Raw genomic sequence first — 23776 nt, forward strand, 5'->3', positions numbered from 1 at the left:
CTTTTCCTCCAAGTTTAGCATTAGGTTTCTCTTGGAAAGGACCTTCCTTATTTCCAAAATGGTTTCAGTTTTGTCTTCTATATCCAGCTCATGAAGCTCATTCCTATTTTTGTTGTCAAGGAAGTGGATGAGTCTATTGGCATCCTCAGGAATGTCTCCCAATTCCTCCTTGATTTTTTGGATAGCTTCTGTAGCTATCTTTATCAATTCTGTCTGCTCAAAAATAACTTGAATAGATGGAAAATATCATTGACAGAGTCAATGATATTGGCCCATAATAGTTCCTTGGCTTGTCCAATGGGTTTCTCCAATGTTAGGTCTTTCTCCATAACATTGACTCTTTCACTCATTCTATTGGCCTTGTGTGGCTCTTCCTTTTGCATAATTTGGGCAAGTTTGTAGTCAGTTTCTAAACTTTCCACCTTTTCTCTTAGTTTGTTCATTTCTATAGCCTGGATTGACATTTCATTCATGGCCCTGATTAATTTGTCTGCCTCTTCTCCTGATGTACCTGGTCTTGTAGACACTGCTGTGACTGGCAATGCTGTGACAAGTGGAGCTGTAGGTTCTAATGAAGCTGCTAGTTTGGAAGGGACTATTGTAGATACTGTAGGGATGACATTTGTGGAAGTTGTGACTATGTCAGTTTGTTTTAATTGGATCAAGCTATCCAATTATTTCTCTTTCTTCCTTAGTTGATCATTGAGTTGTAGGACCAAGTCCATCAATTCTTCGTTCCTTGTTTGATTTTCCAACACTTCCTGTGTCTGGGGATGCTACAATTGAGGGATCTTCAGTTGTTTTTCCAGTGCTGCAATGTCATCATTTTTCCTTTTTATCAATTGTTCCATTGCCTTGAGGTATTTGGGATCATGTTCCAATTCAATTACTAAGTCTTCCAAAGACATAATTCTAGTATCCTTGGCCTACGAGGAGGCCTTCTCCAACTGATATTGAGTTGAGATGTTGGTTAATGAACTTTGTAGCTGATGGGCAGCCATGGCTTTACCTGTCAGGGTGGAGTATATCATCTCTCCATCCTATTTATGAAATTCTATTTGGTCAATGGGATCAATATCCCTTGCCAACACCTCAAAATCAATCTTTTTGAAATCTGTTGATGTCTTTGGTTGTTGCACAGTGGGCTTTATGAAAGACATTTGTAGTGTTGGCTTGTTGGGGCTTGACCCAGGTTCAGAAGTTATTTAACCAAACAAATCCCAAAACTACGACTCTTTTGGCAATAGTCCGTGGAGCGCGGATTGAGGTCTTACCCGAGGTTAGTATGGGAGGGTGCTAGAACTAGGTTTCTACACCCTAGGGATGTCCTCATGAAGTTTGGCAAGTTCAAAAACCGATCCTGCACGCTTGCGCTGCTCCACACAACTGTCTGACCTTCGTGTAGCTCTATACAAAATGCGAAAGGGTGCTATCTAGATCCTTTACCCTTAATGTGTTCTTATTATAGATCTGACTTAATTTTGTGGGCCCAGTAATATTATCAATCATTCAACATTCATAACAAGTGCGCTCAACCATAAGCTGTAAAAAGATGCATACGATTATAACAGAAGCGTAAAAAAACAGATCTATAAACAGATGGACAATATTTTAGAATCAACTTATCTTTTATTAACTTATATCTTGTTACAATCCCAAATCTGCCATGTGCACTCAGCTACAAGGGTCCACGCACACAGCTGCAGAGCCTCTTCCTATTCCTACAACCTAGGACTCGGACTTATAGACTCAGAGCGAATATCGCATTCAAAAACCCATATCACTTAAGATTAAGACATAACCAAAAAAACTGCCTTCTACACTTAGAGCCTCGCTCTATTTATACATTCACATGGTCCGCAAACCATGGGTAGGCCAACACATTCTATATTAAATTACAATATTTTTAGGGTGGCTACCCTAGACTCTCGCGCTCCGCACCCACATTTTTTGGGGTATTTACATTACATTGACCCAAAACTTCAGGCTACAAGCCCCAACGATCCGCTACCCAACAGGCCCCTAACACAATCATCGTGACTTGTCCCAAGTCACTCGATGGTGCAGTGATCTTCATGCGAAGTTCATCCAGCAACCTCTGCGCTTCGCTTACGTCCACGGCACATTCTTCCACTGTCCGCTATACCCATTGTGCACGTATCTCCAATGCTTCATTGTCAGGTGCAATTCCTTGCCTGAGTGCATATATGCCCTGCATCTGTGACAGCTTTCCCTCAATCTTGGCCGTGAATTCTTCCTCGAGCTAAGGATGGATGCGTTCTTTAAGCACTTCTTCTTTCTGACACGCGGCGTCCACCTGCTCCTTGAGAGCCTGGGCCTCCCTCATCTTAGCCAGTCACTGAGTAAGGGCAACTGTCTGCACGGTCCCCCGAACATTGTCATAGGCCTACTGCAATTCCCGCGCTTCTGTCTCTAACCGCTGTAGCATTGGGTCTTCCTGTAGTTAATTGAAGGTGAAGAGTGACTGATCTAACAAGCCTGTGAAATCCTGTATGCCGCGCTCTATTGCTTCCAACCCTGATTGAATGTCACAATGCCACTGCTCTCTGACTTCTGGTGGTGTAGAGGGCTACACTTTTAGCCTCAGCTCCGCGATCTACAGGTTGAGGTCCATATGGATCCTTGTTGCTTTCTATTTTGCCTAAGGGAATCCACTGGCCAGTTTGTGCATCCAGATGCCTACTGGTAAGTCTACTATAATCTCTAGCTTAGGGATGTGGCGACATGCTTCCTTGACAATTTGCTTCAACTACTGAGCTTGTGCTACCGCTTCATCGCGTTGGAGGCTCAGCTGCTTGATGTTGATTTGTTGTTCACTGAGCCTATACTGCACATCCTTCCCTAGTGCGGAGCTCTGTTGTTGCTCCATCCTGTAGCTGGTATAATATTTCTCACGGTAGGGCAGCCAAGTTTAAACCAAGTCCCTTGAGCTGGCTTACCATGGCGGGGTCCCTTCCCGTACAGGGAAGCCGAGAATTCCTATGAATGAGCTCCACCATGATGGGAATGGGCTCCTCTAGCCACAAGTACCCATCATACACTAGGCAAAGTAGTTTCCTAATGACAAATATCATGATTGGGGCCCGATGAAAGTGTGGAATCGATAGGAGGTGGAGTAGCCTGACTTCCTCTACCCCGCGCAGCCATTTCCGTGGCTACAGTGTTGTAACTTCCCCCTCCGTGCTTTGTTCCATTAGCTAGCGAGTTTCCAAATGAGGGAACTTCTCACTATCTACGAGGTCCCAGTCTTCAAACTTTATAGTGGGTACGTGGCCCACACCCGAACCTTCGAACAAAACTCCCGTCGGGGGGGATGCGGTGTTGAGTGTGCTCTGAATGACATCCAAATATTTAGATACCTTTACCCTCCCTTTCCGCAGAGGGACATACTTGGGCATCTTTGTTGTGGTGCATACTAGCTAGATGTCTTCTTCCATATCTTCCTCTAGTTCTATCTCTTCTACAAAGGTTTGAGGCTCCTCCTCCTCATCGTCACTCTCAATATTAACTATTTTTCCCTTTTCTTCCATCGACAGTTTGCCAAATTGCAGATTTCGTGGAGACATACAAACTGGTCATGCTCCCTATGGATCCTTTTTAGGCCTCAGCATCCAGGGCAATTTTGGAATTTCTGGCTCGTCCCCCACCGGTGACATAGGGCTCGGTGCGGCCTCTTGGCAGTCAACATTGCTCTGATCAACAGGTCCTACATCTCTTTCAGTAATGCTTGAAATACTAAACTTGTTGTCAAAGCCTCTAAAGCCGTAAAGTCCATGCACAATAACTGAATTCTCAAGATGCCAAGGGTTGTTCAGTGGATGATCATCTAGGGTTTATAGGCCTGCTAGAATTCAAATTCGACCATTCCCCCCTTTTCTATCTCATTAATGCTATATTGGTGGCATATCATTTCAAATCTAGTTCTAACTCCATGTCTTAATTACCCACCGTCCACTCCTCATTGCCTTAAATTGGACATCCTGTCATGAATAGTGACACCAATGGTCACTGTCCACCCTATCTGCATGGCAGCGCAGTCCCCTGTCCTCTAACGTAATCTATGTGTCATACTGATCCCACGCACAACTTTCAGGTTGCGTAGCTCCCATACAGAATCTTTTATAGTCCCGCGCTCTCTTTCAACTACTTGTAGTGCTCAGACTGTTCTTCCTACAGATATTCAGGTGGCCACACCCCCGGTGTGAGGCTTCACTTTTCCGACTAGCGTGGGCTGCGAGCACCCTTCAAATACCCTTGCATCGCATTCTTCTTTGTATAGTACACTCCCTTGTTTAGTAAGATGCGGTCACAGCCATGGTAGTAAGGTCGCAACTCCTTCTAATGTAGTAGTAGTGCTGGCTAGACTTGGTCCCATCATGCTTAGTTTCTCACAGCCAGCTTGCGCGACCTCAATTTCAAGTTCACTAATTTCTTCATCCAATGTCACGCTTTTCTTCCTTAGCCGGGCCCACTCTTCGTCGAGTTCGTGAAGCTTCAAACTCCCTCATCGAATGGTTTCCTGTAACTACCTAATTCCTTTACCTAGGTCCTGACATCCTGTCCCAACTGCGGGAGTTGTGGTTTGGGGATTCTTCTCTGTTCTCCTGCTTTCATCTCTTCTTGTCAGTGTCGGGGTCATTTCCACACTTCGATTTTTCCTTATGGTCCTATAAGCCCATCGAGCCGCTGGTACGCACAAGTCCCAGTCAGTTTGTCCCATCTGATAAATTCTATTCATGATTCCGCCTGTGTCACGTTCTCTGCATTAGGTTCTGATTTTCAAGCCTTTGTCTGGGGTATGCTTGCACAACACACGTCTGCACCCATCGAAAACTACTTCGTCCTGCCTGCCCATCTCGCATTCAACACTGGGGACTTCCATACTGTAAGTGCATCTATCTTCTACATTCGTGCCAGTTCCCCATAGTCTTCTGATGTGTATGCCCCCATCGTGTGGGTGTCACGCGCAACACCCATTCTAGCACACCACACCACTGTTGTTCCAGTACTGCACTTTCAAATTTGTCTAAGGATTCATCCACTCTTGTTACCCCATCATCTGTTGGCAGTTCCCTTGCTTCGGTCATCACACACTGTAGTGATCTGATCATCATGTTGCAATTCAGAATTCTTACTTCATGCAACTGGTTCTACCATCATTCTATTTCTTCATCTGAATCTAAAGTACAGGAACTATCATGCTCCCATCAGATTCTCCCATCCACTGTCGGGTTTACCTGATCCTGGTCTTGTGCTATTATTTGGTAAATGCAATCTAACTCATCATCGCTGTCATCGTCGTGCATAGATTCAGTGTAGTGCTTCCATTTGGCTGGGTCTAGTGGAATTATTTGCATAGAGACTTTTTCTCGAATATCATCTTCCGCTTCTTCAGGTTGATGACTCCATTCATATCAATGGCCCAGTCTATTCCTAGCAACGCGGGATATGGATTACTATCATCAATAATCTCTATCACTTCAAAGTCCATTTGTGTGCTCGCACCTTCGATATCCACTGTTACCCCTTGCAACCTCCCCATGGGCCAAATCTTTAGTTGGTTCACCATTCGCAATTGAATCGGGGACCACTGTAATGCAGGCCTGCCCATGTGTTCCCACGTCTACTTTGGTAACACATTCGTGTCCAAACCTAAGTCTAGGATTACCTGATCCATTTCATACTCACCAATCTGCACCGTTAATCTCATTTCCCTCCCGGTGCGCAATGCATGATTTCCCAGTTTCTAGACTACACGCGGTTCACCCGACTCTGTGCACCTAGTGATCATCTCTTATAGTCCTTTAACTACGTTATTATCACGTAGCAGCTTCATGCATGTCTCTAAGAAGGTAGTAAGCATAGAAGGATCCATTCTTGGCTCTAGTTGATCCTTACTACCTGAAGTAGAGGCCTCTGTGAAGCTCTTCTTAGCTTCCATAAACATCTCCTTTGTGCGTTCCAAGTCAAACTTAGGTTCCTTTATAGGAGCCTTGTGAACCCATGTTTCTTCCTCGGGCCGCTTCCCCTTATCTTCCCCTGTGGTTGCACGACTTCTGAGCACCAAGTTCACGTTTAGTCTTTTTCACGCGATTCAGACCTCATCATTTGGATATTCTAAGTCGGAGTAGCCTATAGTACCCCTTTCTCGCACATCTGTGCGATCAATGTAGAATCTACTGGTTCATGATAGAATTGAGCACAGTATGAACAAGATAGTCTCGTTGGATTGGTACAATTGCGAGTGTAGTGCCCTGGTCCTCCACAATTATAATAGATTAATTGTCCACGGCCTCTTCCTAGCCCCATTCCTCCTCTTCCTTGACCTCACCCTTGAAATCTAGCACACGCCATCCCCACGCCTAGGTCAAGACCTTATGTTTCCATCTACATTCTATATGCTGGAGTCCGCTCCATCATTAACTCATAGTTGCAGCAAGTACGCTCGTCGTGGCCCACTGATCTATAAAAAATTGCAAAATAGTTGTTGGGGAGTCTGTGTATACTTCTGCAGCAAATGACAGTTTTCCGTCGTGTGCTTTCCTCCCACCTAACATATCGTGCACCAGAGTGTAGGTGCCGCACTTGGCCCTGCCTGTGGCTTTGGTCTCAATGGCATTGGTCCCCCTCCTACCAAGTAGTTTGCAAATACTGGATAGTGGTCTTTGTCATGGCCCTAGCCTTTGCATTTTATGCACCACACTTCTTAGTGTGCCTCTGGTCATGGTGCCCTATCCTACTTCAAACTCTGCATCTCTAAGCATAGGTTTTGCAGTTGCACTTGGATCTGTTGGACTCCCAATCTCGGATCCTGTATTGGATTTTCATGCAACCTCATTGCCATTTCCAGTGATTCGGCCTAGGTTGAAAGTTTCTAATGTGACACCATTGTCCTCAAATGTGGTGTCAAAGATGCCACAAACCATGCATGGTGTTGCGCATCCGTTAGCGTCATATTAGCCTCACAAATCATACTCTTCAGCCTCTGATCTAGATCCCAGGGGGTCTCGCCTAGAAGCATCACAATCTCTTTAAACCCGATGATTGACTGTGTCTCTGATTTCGACTGGCTAAATTCTCTATTCAACACATTCTGGATCACTGTTATTCCTTCATTTGGGTGATCATTCAAGTGCTTGATATACCATGTCAGTGCGCGATCCTACAGCATTCTCACCAATGTGGCCTTCTTAATGTTGTCATCTGTAACTCCTTGTGCTTCCCACACTACCCTTACCACGAACCAGAACTGGTCCGGATCCTCATTCCCTACTACTCTGAATATGGGTAGCTTGATCGCGCTCACCATGCTGAACTGAGGGGGTGGTGGAGGTGGGGAGGGTGAAGATGGAAGTGAAGTAGGTGAAGCAGGTGAAGGCGTAAGTGGAGGTGATAACTACAGAATGATTTTCCTTATCAAACTAACCGCACTTCTCAGGGAAACCTGAGCGCACTCTTCCTCGCTCTCTCATGAAGGTGAAATTAAAGGACTGTTTCGTAACCCTTCGATCCCTTTGTAGATCTTTTCACTCCGCGTCGTTCCAATCATTAATGTATTTGCATAACCTACTTTTCACATCACAGTATCTTAATCCAGGTATTCAAGGATTTGATGTACCTACCTCACAGTCCCTTGGGAAAACTTCGTTCTGCTTCACTATAGCTCATAGTCATGTCTATCGCGAACTCAGTGATAAACCCCCCTATTATCCAGTCGAGCCAGTGGTCCATGCCCACATGATCATATCTTTTGATGCCTCTAGTCTGCACACTAATTCCAGAGTCCAAACTATCGGTTGATCGAGCTTGTGCCTTCCCTGGCTGTCGGCTAACCTCACAATCCAATCATACAATTCTGAAGAGAAGGACATGAAGAAGATCTCATGGGTTTCTGTATATACGTAATGATCCAGCCACCTCTTCTCAGATATCTGCGGAGTTCTATTTTGCTATGTCACGAACTCGTGAAGCTTTTGATCCAACCAATCATCAATTTCCTTCTTCGTAAGGTTCCAGTGTTTCGACATCAGACATCCCTTAGGCAGATCCTGGTCCTGGAAATGGAACCATTTGTTGGCCTGTTGGGGCCTATCCCAGGTTCAAAAGTGATTTAGCCAAACAAATCTTGAAACTACCGGCCCTTTCGGAAATAGTCCATGTAGCGTGGCCTGAGGTCTCACCCAAGGTAGTATGGGAGGGTGTTGAACTAGGTTTCTGCACCCTAGGGATGTCCTAATGAAGTCTAGCAAGTTCGTGAAATGATCCTACATGCTTGCGCTGCTCCGTGCAGTTGTCTAACCTTTGCGTAGCTCTGTAAAAAGTGTGAAGGGGTGCTATCTAGATCCTCTACCCTTAATGTGTTATTATTATAGATCTGACTTAATTTTGTGGGCCCAGTAATCTTATCAATTATTCAACATTCATAACAAGTGTGCACAACCATAAACTGTAAAGAGATGCACACGATTATAACATAAGCATAAACACATAGATCTATAAGCAAATGCACAATATTTCAAAATCAACTTATCTTTTATTAACTTATGTCCTATTATAATCCCAACTCTGCCCTCTGCACTCAATTGTAGAGGTCCGTGCACACAGCTGTGGACTCTACCAGGTCTCTGCACACACAGCTGTAGAGCCTCTTCCTATTCCTACAACCCAAGACTTAGACTTACAGACTCAGAGTGAATATCGCATTCAAAATCCCATATCACTTAAGATCAAGACTTAACCAAAAAAACTGCCTTCTACACTCAGAGCCTTGCTCTATTTATACATTCCCATGGTCCACAAACCATGGGTAGGCTGACACATTCTATATTAAATTACAATATTTTTAGGGTGGACTAACCTAGACTCTCACGCTCTGCGCCCGCATTTTGTGGGGTATTTACATTACGTTGACCCAAAACTTTGGGCTACAAGCCCCAACAATCTGCTATGGGGGGATCCACTACCCAACATGTAGTTTTCCCTCTTTGATGTCAAAAGCTGACATCAACCTAGTTTGATTGGTGGGGTGTGTTTTGAGATACTGAGCATAAGTCTGTGCCTTCAATTTCTCATTCCTCAGCTTGATTTCTTTATATCTGTCTTTTATGAATTTGTCCTTATCAACAGGTCTACTAAATGAAGACACTTCCACACTTAGTTTCCTTTCCAACATCTGAGTTTGTGAGGTGTATGGTTCTTATGTCTCCCCAGATGGGGTTGTGCCCTTGCTTTTGTCCAACTCAATGTTGGTCATCTGTGCTGATCCTTCTGTATCTTCCTGTTCAGAAATAGGATTGAGCCTTTGCCTTTTGCTGTGACTGGTTTCACACTGTACATTAGATGTATCCATGCCTGAAGTGGAGGCTCCCTCTCTGTTTCTCCTAGGATTTCGATCTTCATTTTGGGGAGTCTGAATGATAGGAGGGGTACTCATGGTGGCTTCTTGCTATTCAAGTACCTACAGAAATGAGATCTCATCATGCTACCTCTCTAAATCAATCGACGTATTTTCAATGTATACCTTTGTACTATCTTTATCTATAAGAGTGTTCTCCACATGAAACTTTTTTGGAATTTCATTTCTTACAAAATGAGATTTGCCTCCTCCCATGCTTCTCTAGAATTACAAATGAAAGAGCCCAATTGATTTTTGACTCTAAACTGAGTTTTCTTCTTGGCCGAAACAAAATTGACTTCATCTGAGTTAATTATTTGCCTATAATATTCCAAAGCAAATAATCTCATGGGGAGGTATTTGGGTAGCTTATATGGTGCAAACTAGCACCCATAGATCCTTATCTCTATGTGGTTTTGGTAAAGTTACCAATCTCCCATTTTGGTTTTCTTGGATAGCTGGAGGACTCTTTTTATCTCTAGACTTATCCTAGGTGGAGGATTTCCTGTGAGCATAGTCATGATTGGATGAACAAAAGAATCTATGAAATCTGAATAGGTGTATGGTGATTCAAATTTGTGGAATAGTGGGGTCCAAAAAATGACAGACCTGGGCTGGCCTCTAGTATCAAGCTTCTGGAGAGTGAAAGGAAACCTGTCTGACTGATAATACAAAAATAGGTGGTATAATACAGATGAGTATTTGAATACTCTCTCATTGCTCATTCTAGTAAACTGCTCATGCATTCTATCAGCTATGAACTGGGCATAATCATACATGGTTGCAAGAGGTTGTCCTGGGGTGTAAATGGACATTAAGGCAAGTATAAGCTCATCAATGTATTCACTTGTATTGTAGCCCAATATACATGATATCATGGTCATAATATGCTTGCCCCTTGTAGAGAAAATAACTGACATATATGGAGGGGGATCTTTAGGAACGTGTTTTTCTTCTACAATGAAGGTTTGAAACAACTGGGCCAATCTTGATGGACTTAACTTGGCATACTATTCTAACAGGTCTCCAATTGAGAGTGGGGATAGGTTTGGTGCTAGTTTGAAATGTAACATTTCATTGATGGATTTAGTTGTGATAGTAAACAACACCTTTTGGTCATGATAAATTACGGTTCTATCACTAGGGATGTAGCATGCATGCCACATATGGATAATTTCTAGGAAGATATGTACTTGGAGGAACTGATATCTAGGTAAATTGGATTCCCAAAGGCCAATGTCATCTGAAGGGTTCAGGTATCTATCTTTGCTCAAACAATGAATTTTGAGCAAGAGCTTTGATGCACTTGTGTCTCGAATTTGGAAATCCCTGTCACCCAGGGGAATGTGGTGTTATAGACATTTTTGGGCACTACAACCCCAAGCATAAAATTTCCATAAACCAAGGTCTCCTAAGTCCCTAAAAGTGTTGTTCCAACCCCTAAAGGAACAAGGTCAACTGATTACAGCTTCTCCCAGAAGTTCTCCATGAAAAACTACTCAGAATTGGTCAAAACTAGATCATTTCACCTGCTCCATAGGCAAAGTGCGTTGCATCTCACCTAAATACACTCAGTGGGTGCGTTGCATTTCAAAAAGCCCTTCTATGGGGTGCAATGGGTGAGAAGAGACAAATGGCAGTGTCAATCCGCGAGGTGGAGAAGCATGGAATCTTCCAGAAACTTCTCCTGTGACACTTGCCTCTCTAAATTCGACCAAGTATGAGTAAGAGATCATCAGTATCCAAGTGGAAGCAAGAACTATCAGAGGGAAGACACTAATCAAATCACAAGCTGACTCATCTCCCTTACAGACATCTATATATGGATCCCTCATCCCAGAGATCCAGAGGCTGGAATTTTGCATCTTGTAAGGAATTGTTGTTGGTTTCTTGAGGCAACATCATAGTGTTGGGTGATCTAAGCTTTGCATGAGGTGAAGAAGGGCTTACCTGCTGAGAGGATGATGCTGGGTCAAAACAACTAGTTGTAACTCTCTTGGCTCTTTCTTGATTATCAATAAAGCTATTCAAGTTTTCCTCCATACTCTTGTGTAATTCATGTTTTGTGCATTTGTATGGTCAATTTACATCTGATCCTAGATTGTTTATGATAATAGATCCATGTTCTTGTATAGTGTTATGCTACTTTGATTCTACAGGTACTCTGTGAAGCTAGGTATACGAGGAAGCAAGTAGCAAAGGACTATCAGAAGAGAGAGGAATCGAGCAAGGAACCAAGCGCAAGACAGAGGTTGGTCTCCTTTATTCTTCTCTCATCTATCTTTCATAAAGGAAAACGAAAGTAGTTTTACTTTGTTTGTTCCTAAGGTAGCTACCACGCCTTAGTGGGATTAGCAGTTCTGCATAGACACTTTTCCCTGTAACAAAATGGCGACTCCACTGGGGAGCGACTAGGTTGTTTGTTTATCTACATTTGTTTACTTTATAAACTTACAGACGGAGCCTGAAGTTGAGCTAGGTAGCTTTCGAACTGCATTTGCTCTGCAAATGAAAAGTAGATAAATGCCGCTTCAGTCAATCTCCGGGTTTTGTTTATGATTTAAACAACTGGTTTACAAACTCTCTAATTGCCCTTGTGGTGGCTCTAGTAGCCTCCTTAGATCTACCCCTGTTGTTGATTTACTGATTACCACTTTCTTGGCCAAAATCCCTGAACTGAACTGCAAACTGTGACCCGAAACCCAAGCAAAGTTTCATCCTTGGCCCAATGCACTGTCTGTTCTGTGAATCTCAAATTCAATGCACTTCCCGAGTGTAGTAGGTGTGCTGCATTTCAAATTCACTGTGTTACAGGTGTGCTGATCAGACTAGGCATTGTTCCTAAATTTTGGTTCCTGTGTTCACTCTTTTCAGATCTATTCAAGAATTTTGCTGCCTGTAGTGAGTACACCTCTGTTTGAAACCCCTTTCCTTGTTGTTATTCCACCTCCATTGTGCAAAGAACTGTAAATGTTTTTGTGTATTTGTTGAGTCATTTTCAGTTCTCCTTTGCAAAAAGTAACGTAATTGTACTATCGTTTCCTGATTTGGAAGTGTCGCGAGTGTCGTTTTCAGTCATAGAAGAGAGTCTGGTTGCTCTTGATAGTCGATTACCCTGTTACTATTGTATTTGATCTGAATTAGTAGTTTTTCTAGTGTCGAAAGCAATTTTTCATTTCCAAATCGCAAAGTGTCGTCATTGTCTTCATTTTGATTTTGAAAAGAAACTTGTTAGTAATTGTCGCTTTGAAAAATAATTCAAATTTGCGCATTAACTTTCTTTTTATCATTCACATATTAAGAAGGCTGAAAACAAATACATGCATGTGCATTTGCATTTAGACTGTTTGATTGGTTTGATTTAGGATAGTGCATATAGTGTCTGCTCTTTGCTCTTTGTTGAAAGAATACTGTCTCTCTTTCCTTAGTAGCTAGGATTTTCATGGCACAAAGAAGATAAAATGACTATTTATAATCTTAGATTGCATTTTAGGAATTGTACATCTACATCATGCGGTGAACCTAAAAGGAAAATTTCTTAAGCAAGATCAACTATAAAATAAATTTAATGAATCTAACAATGCTTTGGAACCTAACGCACAACATCTAGAAGTCTAGGCTAGAGACGTATTCCGGCGTCGTAAAGCCTGGTAACTGTTGTTCTCACTGTTGGTTGGGTGATTCCTCCACTTTGAGACGATAAGTGCCAGTACGGACTTGTGCTCGCACGTACCGTCAAGTATATTTTGGGAGACCACAATAGGCTTAATCCTTTATCCATAGGAAGCCGTGTCTGCCGCCTTATCGATCGCAATGCACTGAACACAGCATTCGGGAAGATTGACTGCTGTACCGTAAAAAATATTCTGCAGTTTTGCGATTGGTTTGGTAATCCCTCTACCTAGATTTCCAGAGCAGTCCCTTTCGTTCCTTTTCAGACTCCTTAATGGAAAAGGTCCATCTAAGCACTTGTCACTTCAGGCTCATTAAAAATCGAAGGCGACTAGAGTCATCTTTTGTTTTTTCTCGACTCTTTAAAATTGAAAAAACAAGTTGTGTCAAAGAATCTAAAATTCATCTAATTCAGAAACATACTTCCCCTTGATTTTTATTTGATCAAGTAATCCGCAATCGTGGAAGAAAATCAATTGAAACCCCGTCGTTCGTGGAGGCTTACGAGTCAACCGTCTTTGTCTCCGGAATAAAAACTATTACGAACAAAGCGAACTCATTTAATTGGTTCCAAATCTCTTGGTAAAGTTAGAACAAGTGTTCCAACAACATCAGAGACTCCGGTTACTCCAAACATTTCTAGTATCCCTGCCTTTACAGAAGAAGTTCAGCAGCCACTGAAGGACAGTAGTACTGATCCTAGTTTGAGGGTAAACACTTGTGTTACTGAACCAGTTTCATCTACAACTGGTTCGGAGAGTGTTGTTCCCTAAACATCTGTCGCTGCAGATTCCATACCTTCTTCGGCACCAGAAATATTTTACGGACCTGACGGTCTAATTGCTATAGAAGAGATTGTGGAGGATCCTCCATCTAGTACTCCATCGCAATTTGGGGTCGGGATCACTCTGTATCCTTCTTCGTCAGAAATTAGTCTATCGCCAGCAGAAGCTCCTATAGAATCGCTAGGTAATCTTTTGGATAGACTAGAAATGTCTGAACAACCATCGATATCTAGGACTGTGTCATCTGACACAGCGACGGCAGAACTTCCTGCTGTCACTCCAACAATGTTCACGGGTATACCATCTGTCCCAACTAGCTGTCAATCGCTAGAAGGGGCCCACTCAGGGGCTATTTCGACAGTATGGTCCGTTCCTATTTGTTCATCCGGAATAGTATCCGGAAACTCTTATGTTGAGTCTCAACAAATTGATCCTTCAGGATGTCAATTTGGGCAGTCCAGTCCTCAAGGGCAAACCATTCCTTTAAGTACCGAATTACCGCCGTATGGGGGGCAGTATACCCTTTCATTGTCTCCTCCGGGAGGACAGTCATACAGGAGTTCACAACAAAATTCAGGTTATGTTGGAATTACATCTAGCGGTTGGGTACTGATACTACCTCAACAACCAAGAGTTGTATATTCGATGCAGCAATGTTTACATATGTCAAATATACCAACTACGCCAGCTATTGTGATGGTGTCACAAGTACAAGCGCTGCCTGTTGTATGCCAACCTCAGGTTTCTCAAGTTGTAATGCAACAGCCTCTTGACCCTGCAACTCAACCACAATCGCCGACTAGTGGAATGACATAGGCCCAAACAGGTACAATTACCCCTCATCTTGGTCAAACAGTTAGTATTGGGCAACAACACATGGCTTCACAACCATGGCTGGTGCAATACCAACAACCGCAATTCCAACAAGTATACCAAGGATCTGAGCAACAAATCTTTGCAAATAGTGGGCAGTCGTATATTCAAAACGGTCAAAATCAACCATTCTACAATGGTTATGCCCACCAACCTTACCAAAGTTACCAGCATCAAATGCATTATGCTGGTATGCAAAGACCAACTGCTCAGGCAATTCCATCTTATCCTGGGTATGCTTCACCTAACCTAAATCAACAGTTACCCTTCGTGGCGACTTTAGAGTTACCAGACCTAAATCGGTTAACAAACGATCCAATCGCTTACGCTCCTTCGTGGCCAGTGATTCCACATAAACTTCCGTCAGATATTCCTAAATTTAATGGAAATCCGGGTGAAGATCCGTCGAATCATGTGATGACCTTTCATCTGTGGTGTTCATCAAACACCCTAAACGATGATTCGATTAGACTTCGCCTTTTTCAGAGGACGTTAACTGGTCCGGCAGCAAAATGGTATATCGAATTGCCCAGAGCTTCGTTTGACACCTTTGGTACCCTAGCCACAACCTTTTTAACCCATTTTGAGTTACTGATAAGGTATGAAATAGGAACGGAACTTCTTACCAATTTCAAACAAACAACGGCCACTCACATATCTGATCATATACATGAGTGGCGACATCATTGTAGAATGGTAAAAACGTATGTTCCTGATCAGCTTTTAGCTGAATGGTTTATTAAGTCTTTGTTACCTTCCATTACAGAAGATGTGGCAAAAGGGGGAGTCATCACCGAAGAGCAAGTTATTGCTCGTGCACAATATTTAGACTTGATTTACACTCAGTCTGGCACGCTCTATGATAAAATACCTGACGCTCCCAGACCGGAATTCTCAGTTCCTCCTCCTCCTAAATCAAACAATGACTCTCATGCCATCGATGGTGTGATTGGCGCAACAGACACAAAATCGACAAAGGCTACATCTAAAAAGGCCCGTAAGATTTCCAGTCAAAATGCAAAAGAAGAACTTCTTGCCTCGGAAGTAAATGTCGTCTCGATAGATAAAGGCAAAGAAACCAGGCAACCAGGAGGCAAGAAGAGAACCAAAGGGAAGAAGAAGAAACAGGAGGAATCATCACCTGAAAAATCTTCTACAAGCCCTCCTGGAAATAGGAAACCAAAAAACCCATGCTTTATATGCGATGAGGATCATTGGACAGTAGATTTTCCACACAAAGCTGAGCTTAAAAAATTCTTCAAGAATTCAAAAACCTCGGCAGTATTAACTGATCCGTTTCCGAATCCAGGAACAAATCTGGTTGACAGTGGAAATGCTTCCCCGTCTCAAGTGTTGATGTTGTCGGTTTCCAAACAGCAAAATGATGCTTTGATATTGACAAGGAACAAAGATTATGGGAATCCACAGCTGTCAAACAGCAAGGATAAATATCAACCTAGTAGTTCGACAACAACTTCAACAGAAGTTGCGCCGCCCATCATTCCTGAACTGACAATAAAACCGCCAAAGGGAGTAGTAAACAAGTCGACATTTAATCCTCGTGCTAGAGAAGCACAGCATTATAATATAGTGGAAGATCTAGCCCAATCGCCATCCGCTATGTCGACACTTGAGGTGCTGCAAAATTGCCCATCCCAAAAGCAGGCTTTATTATCAGCCATCGGTGGGATAGACCCAAAGGATTCCAATTTTGTATCCTTTAATCATAAAGGATACGATCCTCAGTTACCAGCCCAACTAGCTTTCCTCGTTCAAGTGAAAGCCCTCAACAAAACCGTTCACCGAACAATTATTGATGAGGGGGCATCTACATGTATTATGTCGATGAGTTGCTGGAAAACTTTAGGATCTCCAACCTTGTCGCGATCTTCGACGACATTAAAAGCATTCGACGGATGAACATATACCCCATATGGTATTCTAAGTAACTTGCAAGTTGAACTAGGGGGAAAACAATAGAAATAGATGTTGAAGTAATCGACGGAAACCTCGATTACAACATCCTACTGGGAAGACCATGGATATATGCTATGGCAGCTGTTGTGTCAACCTATTTTAGGAAGATTGCATTTCCCTTTCAAGGAGGGATTACAATCGTCGATCAACAAACTTTCCTCCCCAATGGTTCTCAAGTTACGAGAAGCATTCCAATGATCCATGCAAGCCCCCATTCGCTTCAAAATATCAGAGTAGGCCTACTAAAAGACCCTATATTAATGGAAACTTTTGCCCTTCCACCTCCAATAAATCTGGCGGAAGTAGCATCAGTAGGAACCTGCAATATGATATCTTCGATTAAAAAGATCTCAGAAAACGATATAAACATGGATCATACAAAGGTATTTCCTCCAAACAAAATGGAAATATTGTAGCAATCAATGTTCCTAGCATGGGAGGCAAGCCCAAATCAATGCTCATCAAGCGTTTGGATAGATAGGTCTAAGGAATATGGCACCCCTTCAGATCCTTGGTCGCAAGTGCATTACACCGACGAAGGAATTGTTCAATCAATGGTAATTGAAGGGGCACCATGGGAATATTACCACCATCGTTCCCTTCCTCCGGATTGCGAAGAAGATACTCCTGATGACCTTCATCATCCCTCAGCTTTTGATTTCCTGTCAAATACTGTAAACACGGTGGATTCTGAGTGAAACTTGTCCAACATTTCAGAGGGCAATGAATTATGCCTTCCATGACATCAAAAACATCATTCAACCATATCTCGACGACCTTCCGGCTCATTCGCGAAAGCGAACTGATCATCCGTAGCATTTAAGAGCGATATTTCTACGTTGCTGACACTACAAGATACGACTCAATCCACACAAATGTGTGTTCTGTGTCAGTTCTGGTCGTTTACTTGGCTTTGTAGTCTCAAAGGATGGGATTCGTCTCGACCCGTGTAAGGTTCAGGCAATCATAAATTTGCCTCCACCTTCGAATTTGCTTCAGATTATGAAACTCCAAGGGAAAGCAAACTTTCTGAGGAGGTTCATTCCAAATTACGCCGAACTTGCTAAAGGTTATACACATCTATTGAAAAAAGAAGTGCCCTTCATCTAGGATCAGGTTGCGCAAGCTTCCTTTGATGCTTTAGAAGAATCCCTAATGAAAGCATCATCAATGTACGCTCCCGATTATCAAAAAGACTTTAACCTGTATCTGGCTGCAGCGGATACAACCATCGCAATGGTTTTAGTCCAAGAAGACAATGGAATTGAACATCCTATATATTATTTGAGTAAGAAATTAAATGATACAGAAAGCAAATATTGTTATGTTGAAAAGCTAGCGCTAGCAGCTGTTCAAGCGATACAGAGATTTCGACACTATGTCCTCTTTCGAAAAACTACCATTCTATCAGATTGCAACCCCATGACTTATATATTGTCGTGACAGTTTCTGGGGGAAAATATTCAAAATGGATAGCAATTTTACAAGAGTTTGATCTGGAATTTGTAAAATCCAAATCAAAGAAAGCCCTTGTTTTCGCAGAATTATTATGCGATCTCCCATCGTCATCCAACGATGAAACATTCGAAGAAACAATCATGGATGAATCTTTGTTTCTGATATCTTCAAGCAATCCGCGGTATGGAGATATAATCATTTATCTCCAAACCCAAAAATATAGGCCTAATACCTCCCGCTCCGAACAAAAACATATTCGATACCAATCAAAAGACTACATGATCGTCGGTGACACACTTTACCGTCATGGTGTCGATACATTTCTGAGGAGGTGCCTCACCCATGAGGAGGCCGAAAAAGTCCTGAATGATTTCCATTCAGGCACGTGTGGGGGGCATCAATCCGGTTACGCTATAGCGCAAAAATTTTTACGAGCAGGATACTTCTGGCCAACAATGTTCAAAGATTACATAACCGCAGTCAAAAGTTGCCATGCCTGTCAAATTTTCGATAGCAAAACCAGAAGACCACCCGCACCTCTGCAGCCAATAGTTGTTGTTGGGCCATTCGCCAAATGGGGCATCGATTTCATGACATGTAACCCCACCTCGACCAGGGGGCATGGGTATATCATAGTCGCAGTTGACTATTTTACCAAATGGGCCGAGGCGATGCCTACATTAGATAACACTGGTGAAACAGCTGCCCTCTTATTTTTCAATCATGTAGTCACCAGATTCGGCATCCCACAGGCTATAGTCATAGATCATGGATCGCATTTTCGCAATCACATGATGGTCGAATTAGCTGCCAAATTAGGGTTGTCGCATGATAGCTCTACTCCATATTACCCACAAGCCAACGGACAAGTTGAAGCAATCAACAAAGTCCTGAAATGCATGCTGCAAAGGATGATTGGAGTTCACAAAAGGAGTTGGCACTTGATCCTGTACTCAGCCTTGTGGGCATACCGAACATCGGGAAGGAATGCAACCGGGTTTACACCTTTCCAACTGGTGTATGGCCTAGAAGCAATCTTACCAGTTCAGTGTGAAATCTCGTCCCTCAAACTCGCAATCGACCTTCTCCCTAGAACTTCAGAAGAGGCGGCTCGTTTCTTGGAACTAATCCAATTGGATGAAACCCGTCATGATGCCGCTTTGGCTAACGAAGCCCATAAGAAATGAGTCAAGGCGCAGTTCGACAAGAATGTCAAACCCCGTGTCTTCTCAGAAGGTGACTTGGTCTTGCTTTATGACCAAGAATCCGATAAATTGGGAGCAAGTAAATTCAAGTCTTTATGGATGGGCCCTGTTATATGTGTTAGCAAAGGAGCTACGAGTTAATGTTATTAGCAAAGGATCTACAGCACTAACCTATATGGTTTTACCATATCAAAGCTTTACATATTGTTCGTCAGATTTCTTTAATCACTATATGCTTTTTTTTCATTCTAAACGCTAAAGTATTTGTTGTGGTCAAGTAAATCCGCTTTTACATTTGTCACAGATTTCGAACCTATTGGAATCATTTGTTGGATATTCTGACGGAGTGAGTCGTAGTTCGCGGAACCTATCTTCTGCGGCTTGGGCCATTTTCAATCCAAGCGGCGAGTTAATAAGTTTCAGAGGGGTATGTATCGGTCGATCAACGAATAACATTGCTGAATATAACGCGTTGATAGAACTTCTCTCTGATGCCATCACACATGGCATATGCCGACTGGTCGTCAGGCTAGACTCACAGCTCGTCATACTACAGCTCACTGGTATCTACTCCGTCTGAAATCCAGCTATCTCTCGCATGCTCCTAAGGGTCAAGATTTTGGAAAGACAATTTGATTTTATTCAATATCAGCATATTTCCAGAAACTTAAACACATTAACTGACTCATTGGCAAATTATGTGTTAGATAGAAATTTGCAACATTTATAAAAAGAAGCATCTCATCAGTATTTGCATCAGGATCATGTAACTTAACCAAAATAAAACTCCGAAAATCAAAAATATATATATAACTGTTTACGGTTTACACATGATGTTCTGTAACCAAGACAAAATTGGTCAAATGACCCAAAACTCAAAACGCTAGGGGGCACCCTAGTCTAATGATGCTCGTGATAACAAGTCACCGCCTGTGCAATCATGCGTAAAAGCCTAGTCCATCGACTTGGCATGCCAGTAGTATGTCGCTGCAACCTCAAAGGCAGCTCGTCAGTCCTCACATCTGGAATACTGAGAGTGAGGCCCTCGATCTAATCCTGTAATGCTGAAAGAGTCTCAGCCACATCAAGGTCGCGAAGGATAGCCCTTCCCATAGCCTCTCCTGCTGGAGCGGCAGCTGGCACTCTCAGGCATACTACTGGCCGAACGGGACCAACATCTGCATGAGCACATGAGTTCTGATTAGTCTTGATAGAATAAATCACAAGGACATTATAAAAGGAAAAACGATAAATAGAAATATGGTCAAGAATTTACCAATGGCACCCCACTATTCGCCAGCCGGCAGTACCAAATCTGGGTAACCCCGGAAGTCCATACCAGCATATGGATACTTGGAATAAACCATCTCCTGACGATAAAACCACCCAAAGAAGGTATCAGAAAAGGAAATCTGAGACTGACCAGCATGCCTAGACATATGGTCGACCCATCTCTGCATACGTGGTTCAGTCGTTGGAGGTAAACCGAGTGCAATATACTATGGCTACATCAGTGGTATCTTTTCCAAGGCGAAGGCGGTCAAAATAGAACCGTATCCAAAGTTCTTCAACCTCCCACTTTTCACCTTGGTCAACTGTTCTTTCATCACAAGGAGTACTGCGTCACACCAGTTGAACACCTTCAGTTCGAGACATTCCAAGGCGTACTGCATATAAGATCTTGCTGTCTTTACTCGGCTGAGATCCCTCTCTGCAATACCTGCGAACATAATCTCTCACAGATTCACCTCCATTTGATTGTTTACCCCTTCTGAGGAACAGCTGCGAAGAGTGATCCTGTTAGCCATCCTTGTAACACTGTCGTGATTGGGAAATTCCAAACCTTACCTAGAATCCGCTGCTACCCAAATTTATCACTTGTTCCTCAAAGACGAGTCTCCTTTAAGCTCTTTTCAACTGACTCGTAAAATATGAAAAGATTGCCGAGCCATTGGCCTCTCTAGCTCGTTAAAGGGACCGGAAGTGCTATCCCTCCTTTAGATTTTAATCTTTTTGGACCTGAGGGATTATTACACAAAAAGATCGAGCGCTTGTTTTTCTCGGCTCGTTAAAAGTATCGAAAATTCATCCCTTCTATATTGTTTTATACTTTTTCAGACTTAAGGGATTAGATGACGAAAAAGGATTTTTGGAGTTTCCTTTACATCCCTTTTTAGACTCTCTAAAATTGAAAAGGACCGAGTTATCTTTGTCGTTAAACTCATTAAATCCTAATAGCGACAAACTTGTCCATAGCAGACAAGAACGAGTTTCACTATCGCTAGGCTCGTTAAAACATAGCGATGGGTTTGCCCGAAGGGAAAATTATAGAAAATGCATATGTTATCCTCCTCAAGCTTGACAAAAATAAAGAGGTACTGGTCAGCAATGACTAGGGAAAAATTGGGAAGAAAACTTAAAGAAACTTTGTTGGTAGCAAGTCACTCTTGAACATGACACTTTCACTCCGCATCCAAGTCGGGTTGGGTTGTTTCATTCACCGGTCACATCACCATGGTCACATCACACCATCCACATTTGGGGTTAATGCTACCAATCCATCATGTCAGTGTCGCCGATATGTTCAAGAGAAGTCACTCAGAGAATTCACCTATGTCTCACCCGCTACAATACATTTACGCTCCATTCTTTCATGACCGCCACCCTGAACCTTATATCACCAGATCGTTTTCACCTCCATTAAAATCATTTGCTCCATTCCGTGTCATTGATGTGGGATTCATTAAGGCCCTCCTATGACGGATTGCTTCTTGTTGACATCAGCTCATTATCCAAGAAGTCGATCTAGGAACACCCCTTTCAGTACTTTGAAGCTTGCATGCCTCAATGGCAAGTTTCTCACTTCCGGCGACAGGTTTACATCAATGACCTTCGATCGAAAGATTTTGCGTGGTGTTCAATGCCAAGTCCTTTATTCACACCACATGAATTGTACTGCAGTACCTTGAGGATCATTATCATTATCGGTGATTCCTCTCACGCCTGTTAACAGCTTACATCATTGGCTAGTAATCAGGCGATGTCTTTCCATGTTCGACTTCAGAACATCTCTCACATGGATCGATTTGTACTTTGAGTGAAGATCGAATGAGATTGAAGACCCCAGATCTAGTTTCATCCATCCGGGCTGCGATATATATTCAGGAAAATAAAGACATCAAATGTACAGCATTGCTACATAGATAATCTTCCAATCAAAGGGATGATGGCTCTACCAGAATCATCAGTCTACACTCAGACGATTGTCTGTCCTATGTACATGAAAATGAATTTATAAAGCTGAGCATGGGAATTCCCGCCTCAGCTAGATCATGAAAATATTATGAAGATAATGTATTGTATTGTATCTTATTATAGGTCTCCTTCCAGCTTAAAAGAACTTCGAATCCTCATGATAAAGCATTTCACCCAACATCAAAAATATTAACGACCTCATGCTTTAGGGGGCAACTGTTATAGACATTTTTGGGCACTACAACCCCAAGCATAAAATGTCCATAAACCAAGGGCTCCTAAGTCCCTAAAAGTGTTGTTCCAACCCCTAAAGGAATAATGTCAACTAATTACAGCTTCTCCCAGAAGTTCTCCATGAAAAACTACTCAGAATTGGTCAAAACTGGATCATTTCACCTGCTCCATAGGCAAAGTGCGTTGCATCTCACCTAAATACACTCAATGGGTGTGTTGCATTTCAAAAAGCCCTTCTATGGGGTGCGATGGGCGAGAAGAGACAAATGACAGTGTCAATCCGCGAGGTGGAGAAGCATGGAATCTTCCAGAAACTTCTCTTGTGACACTTGCCTCTTTAAATTCAACCAAGGATGAGTAAGAGATCATCAGTCTCCAAGTGGAAGCAAGAACTATCAGAGGGAAGACACTAATCAAATCACAAGATGACTCATCTCCCTTACAGACATCTATATATGGATCCCTCATCCCAGAGATCCAGAGGCTGGAATTTTGCATCTTGTAAGGAATTGCTGTTGGTTTCTTGAGGCAACATCATAGTGTTGGGTGATCTAAGCTTTGCATGAGGTGAAGAAGGGCTTACTTGCTGAGAGGATGATGCTAGGTCAGAACAACTAGTTGTAACTCTCTTGTCTCTTTCTTGATTATCAATAAATCTATTCAAGTTTTCCTCCATACTCTTGTGTAATTCATGTTTTGTGCATTTGTATGGTCAATTTACATCTGATCCTAGATTGTTTAGGATAATAGATCCATGTTCTTGTATAGTGGTATGCTGCTTTGATTCTACAGGTACTCTGTGAAGCTGGGTATACAAGGAAGCAAGTAGCAAAGGACTATCAGAAGAGAGAGGAATCGAGCAAGGAACCAAGCGCAAGACAGAGGTTGGTCTCCTTTATTCT

At 42.6% G+C, this 23776-nt stretch overlaps 1 pseudogene; it reads left to right on the plus strand.

Moving 5' to 3' along the window:
* Window positions 1-471: 471 nt before the first annotated feature.
* Window positions 472-23776, plus strand: part of LOC149232075 (uncharacterized protein At4g17910 pseudogene) — a 29480-nt pseudogene continuing 6175 nt past the window's right edge.

The sequence above is a fragment of the Pinus tabuliformis genome, chromosome J (genome assembly GCF_031772625.1).
Source record: "Pinus tabuliformis cultivar Carrire ecotype Pingquan chromosome J, CPIR1, whole genome shotgun sequence".
Taxonomy (NCBI): domain Eukaryota; kingdom Viridiplantae; phylum Streptophyta; class Pinopsida; order Pinales; family Pinaceae; genus Pinus; species Pinus tabuliformis.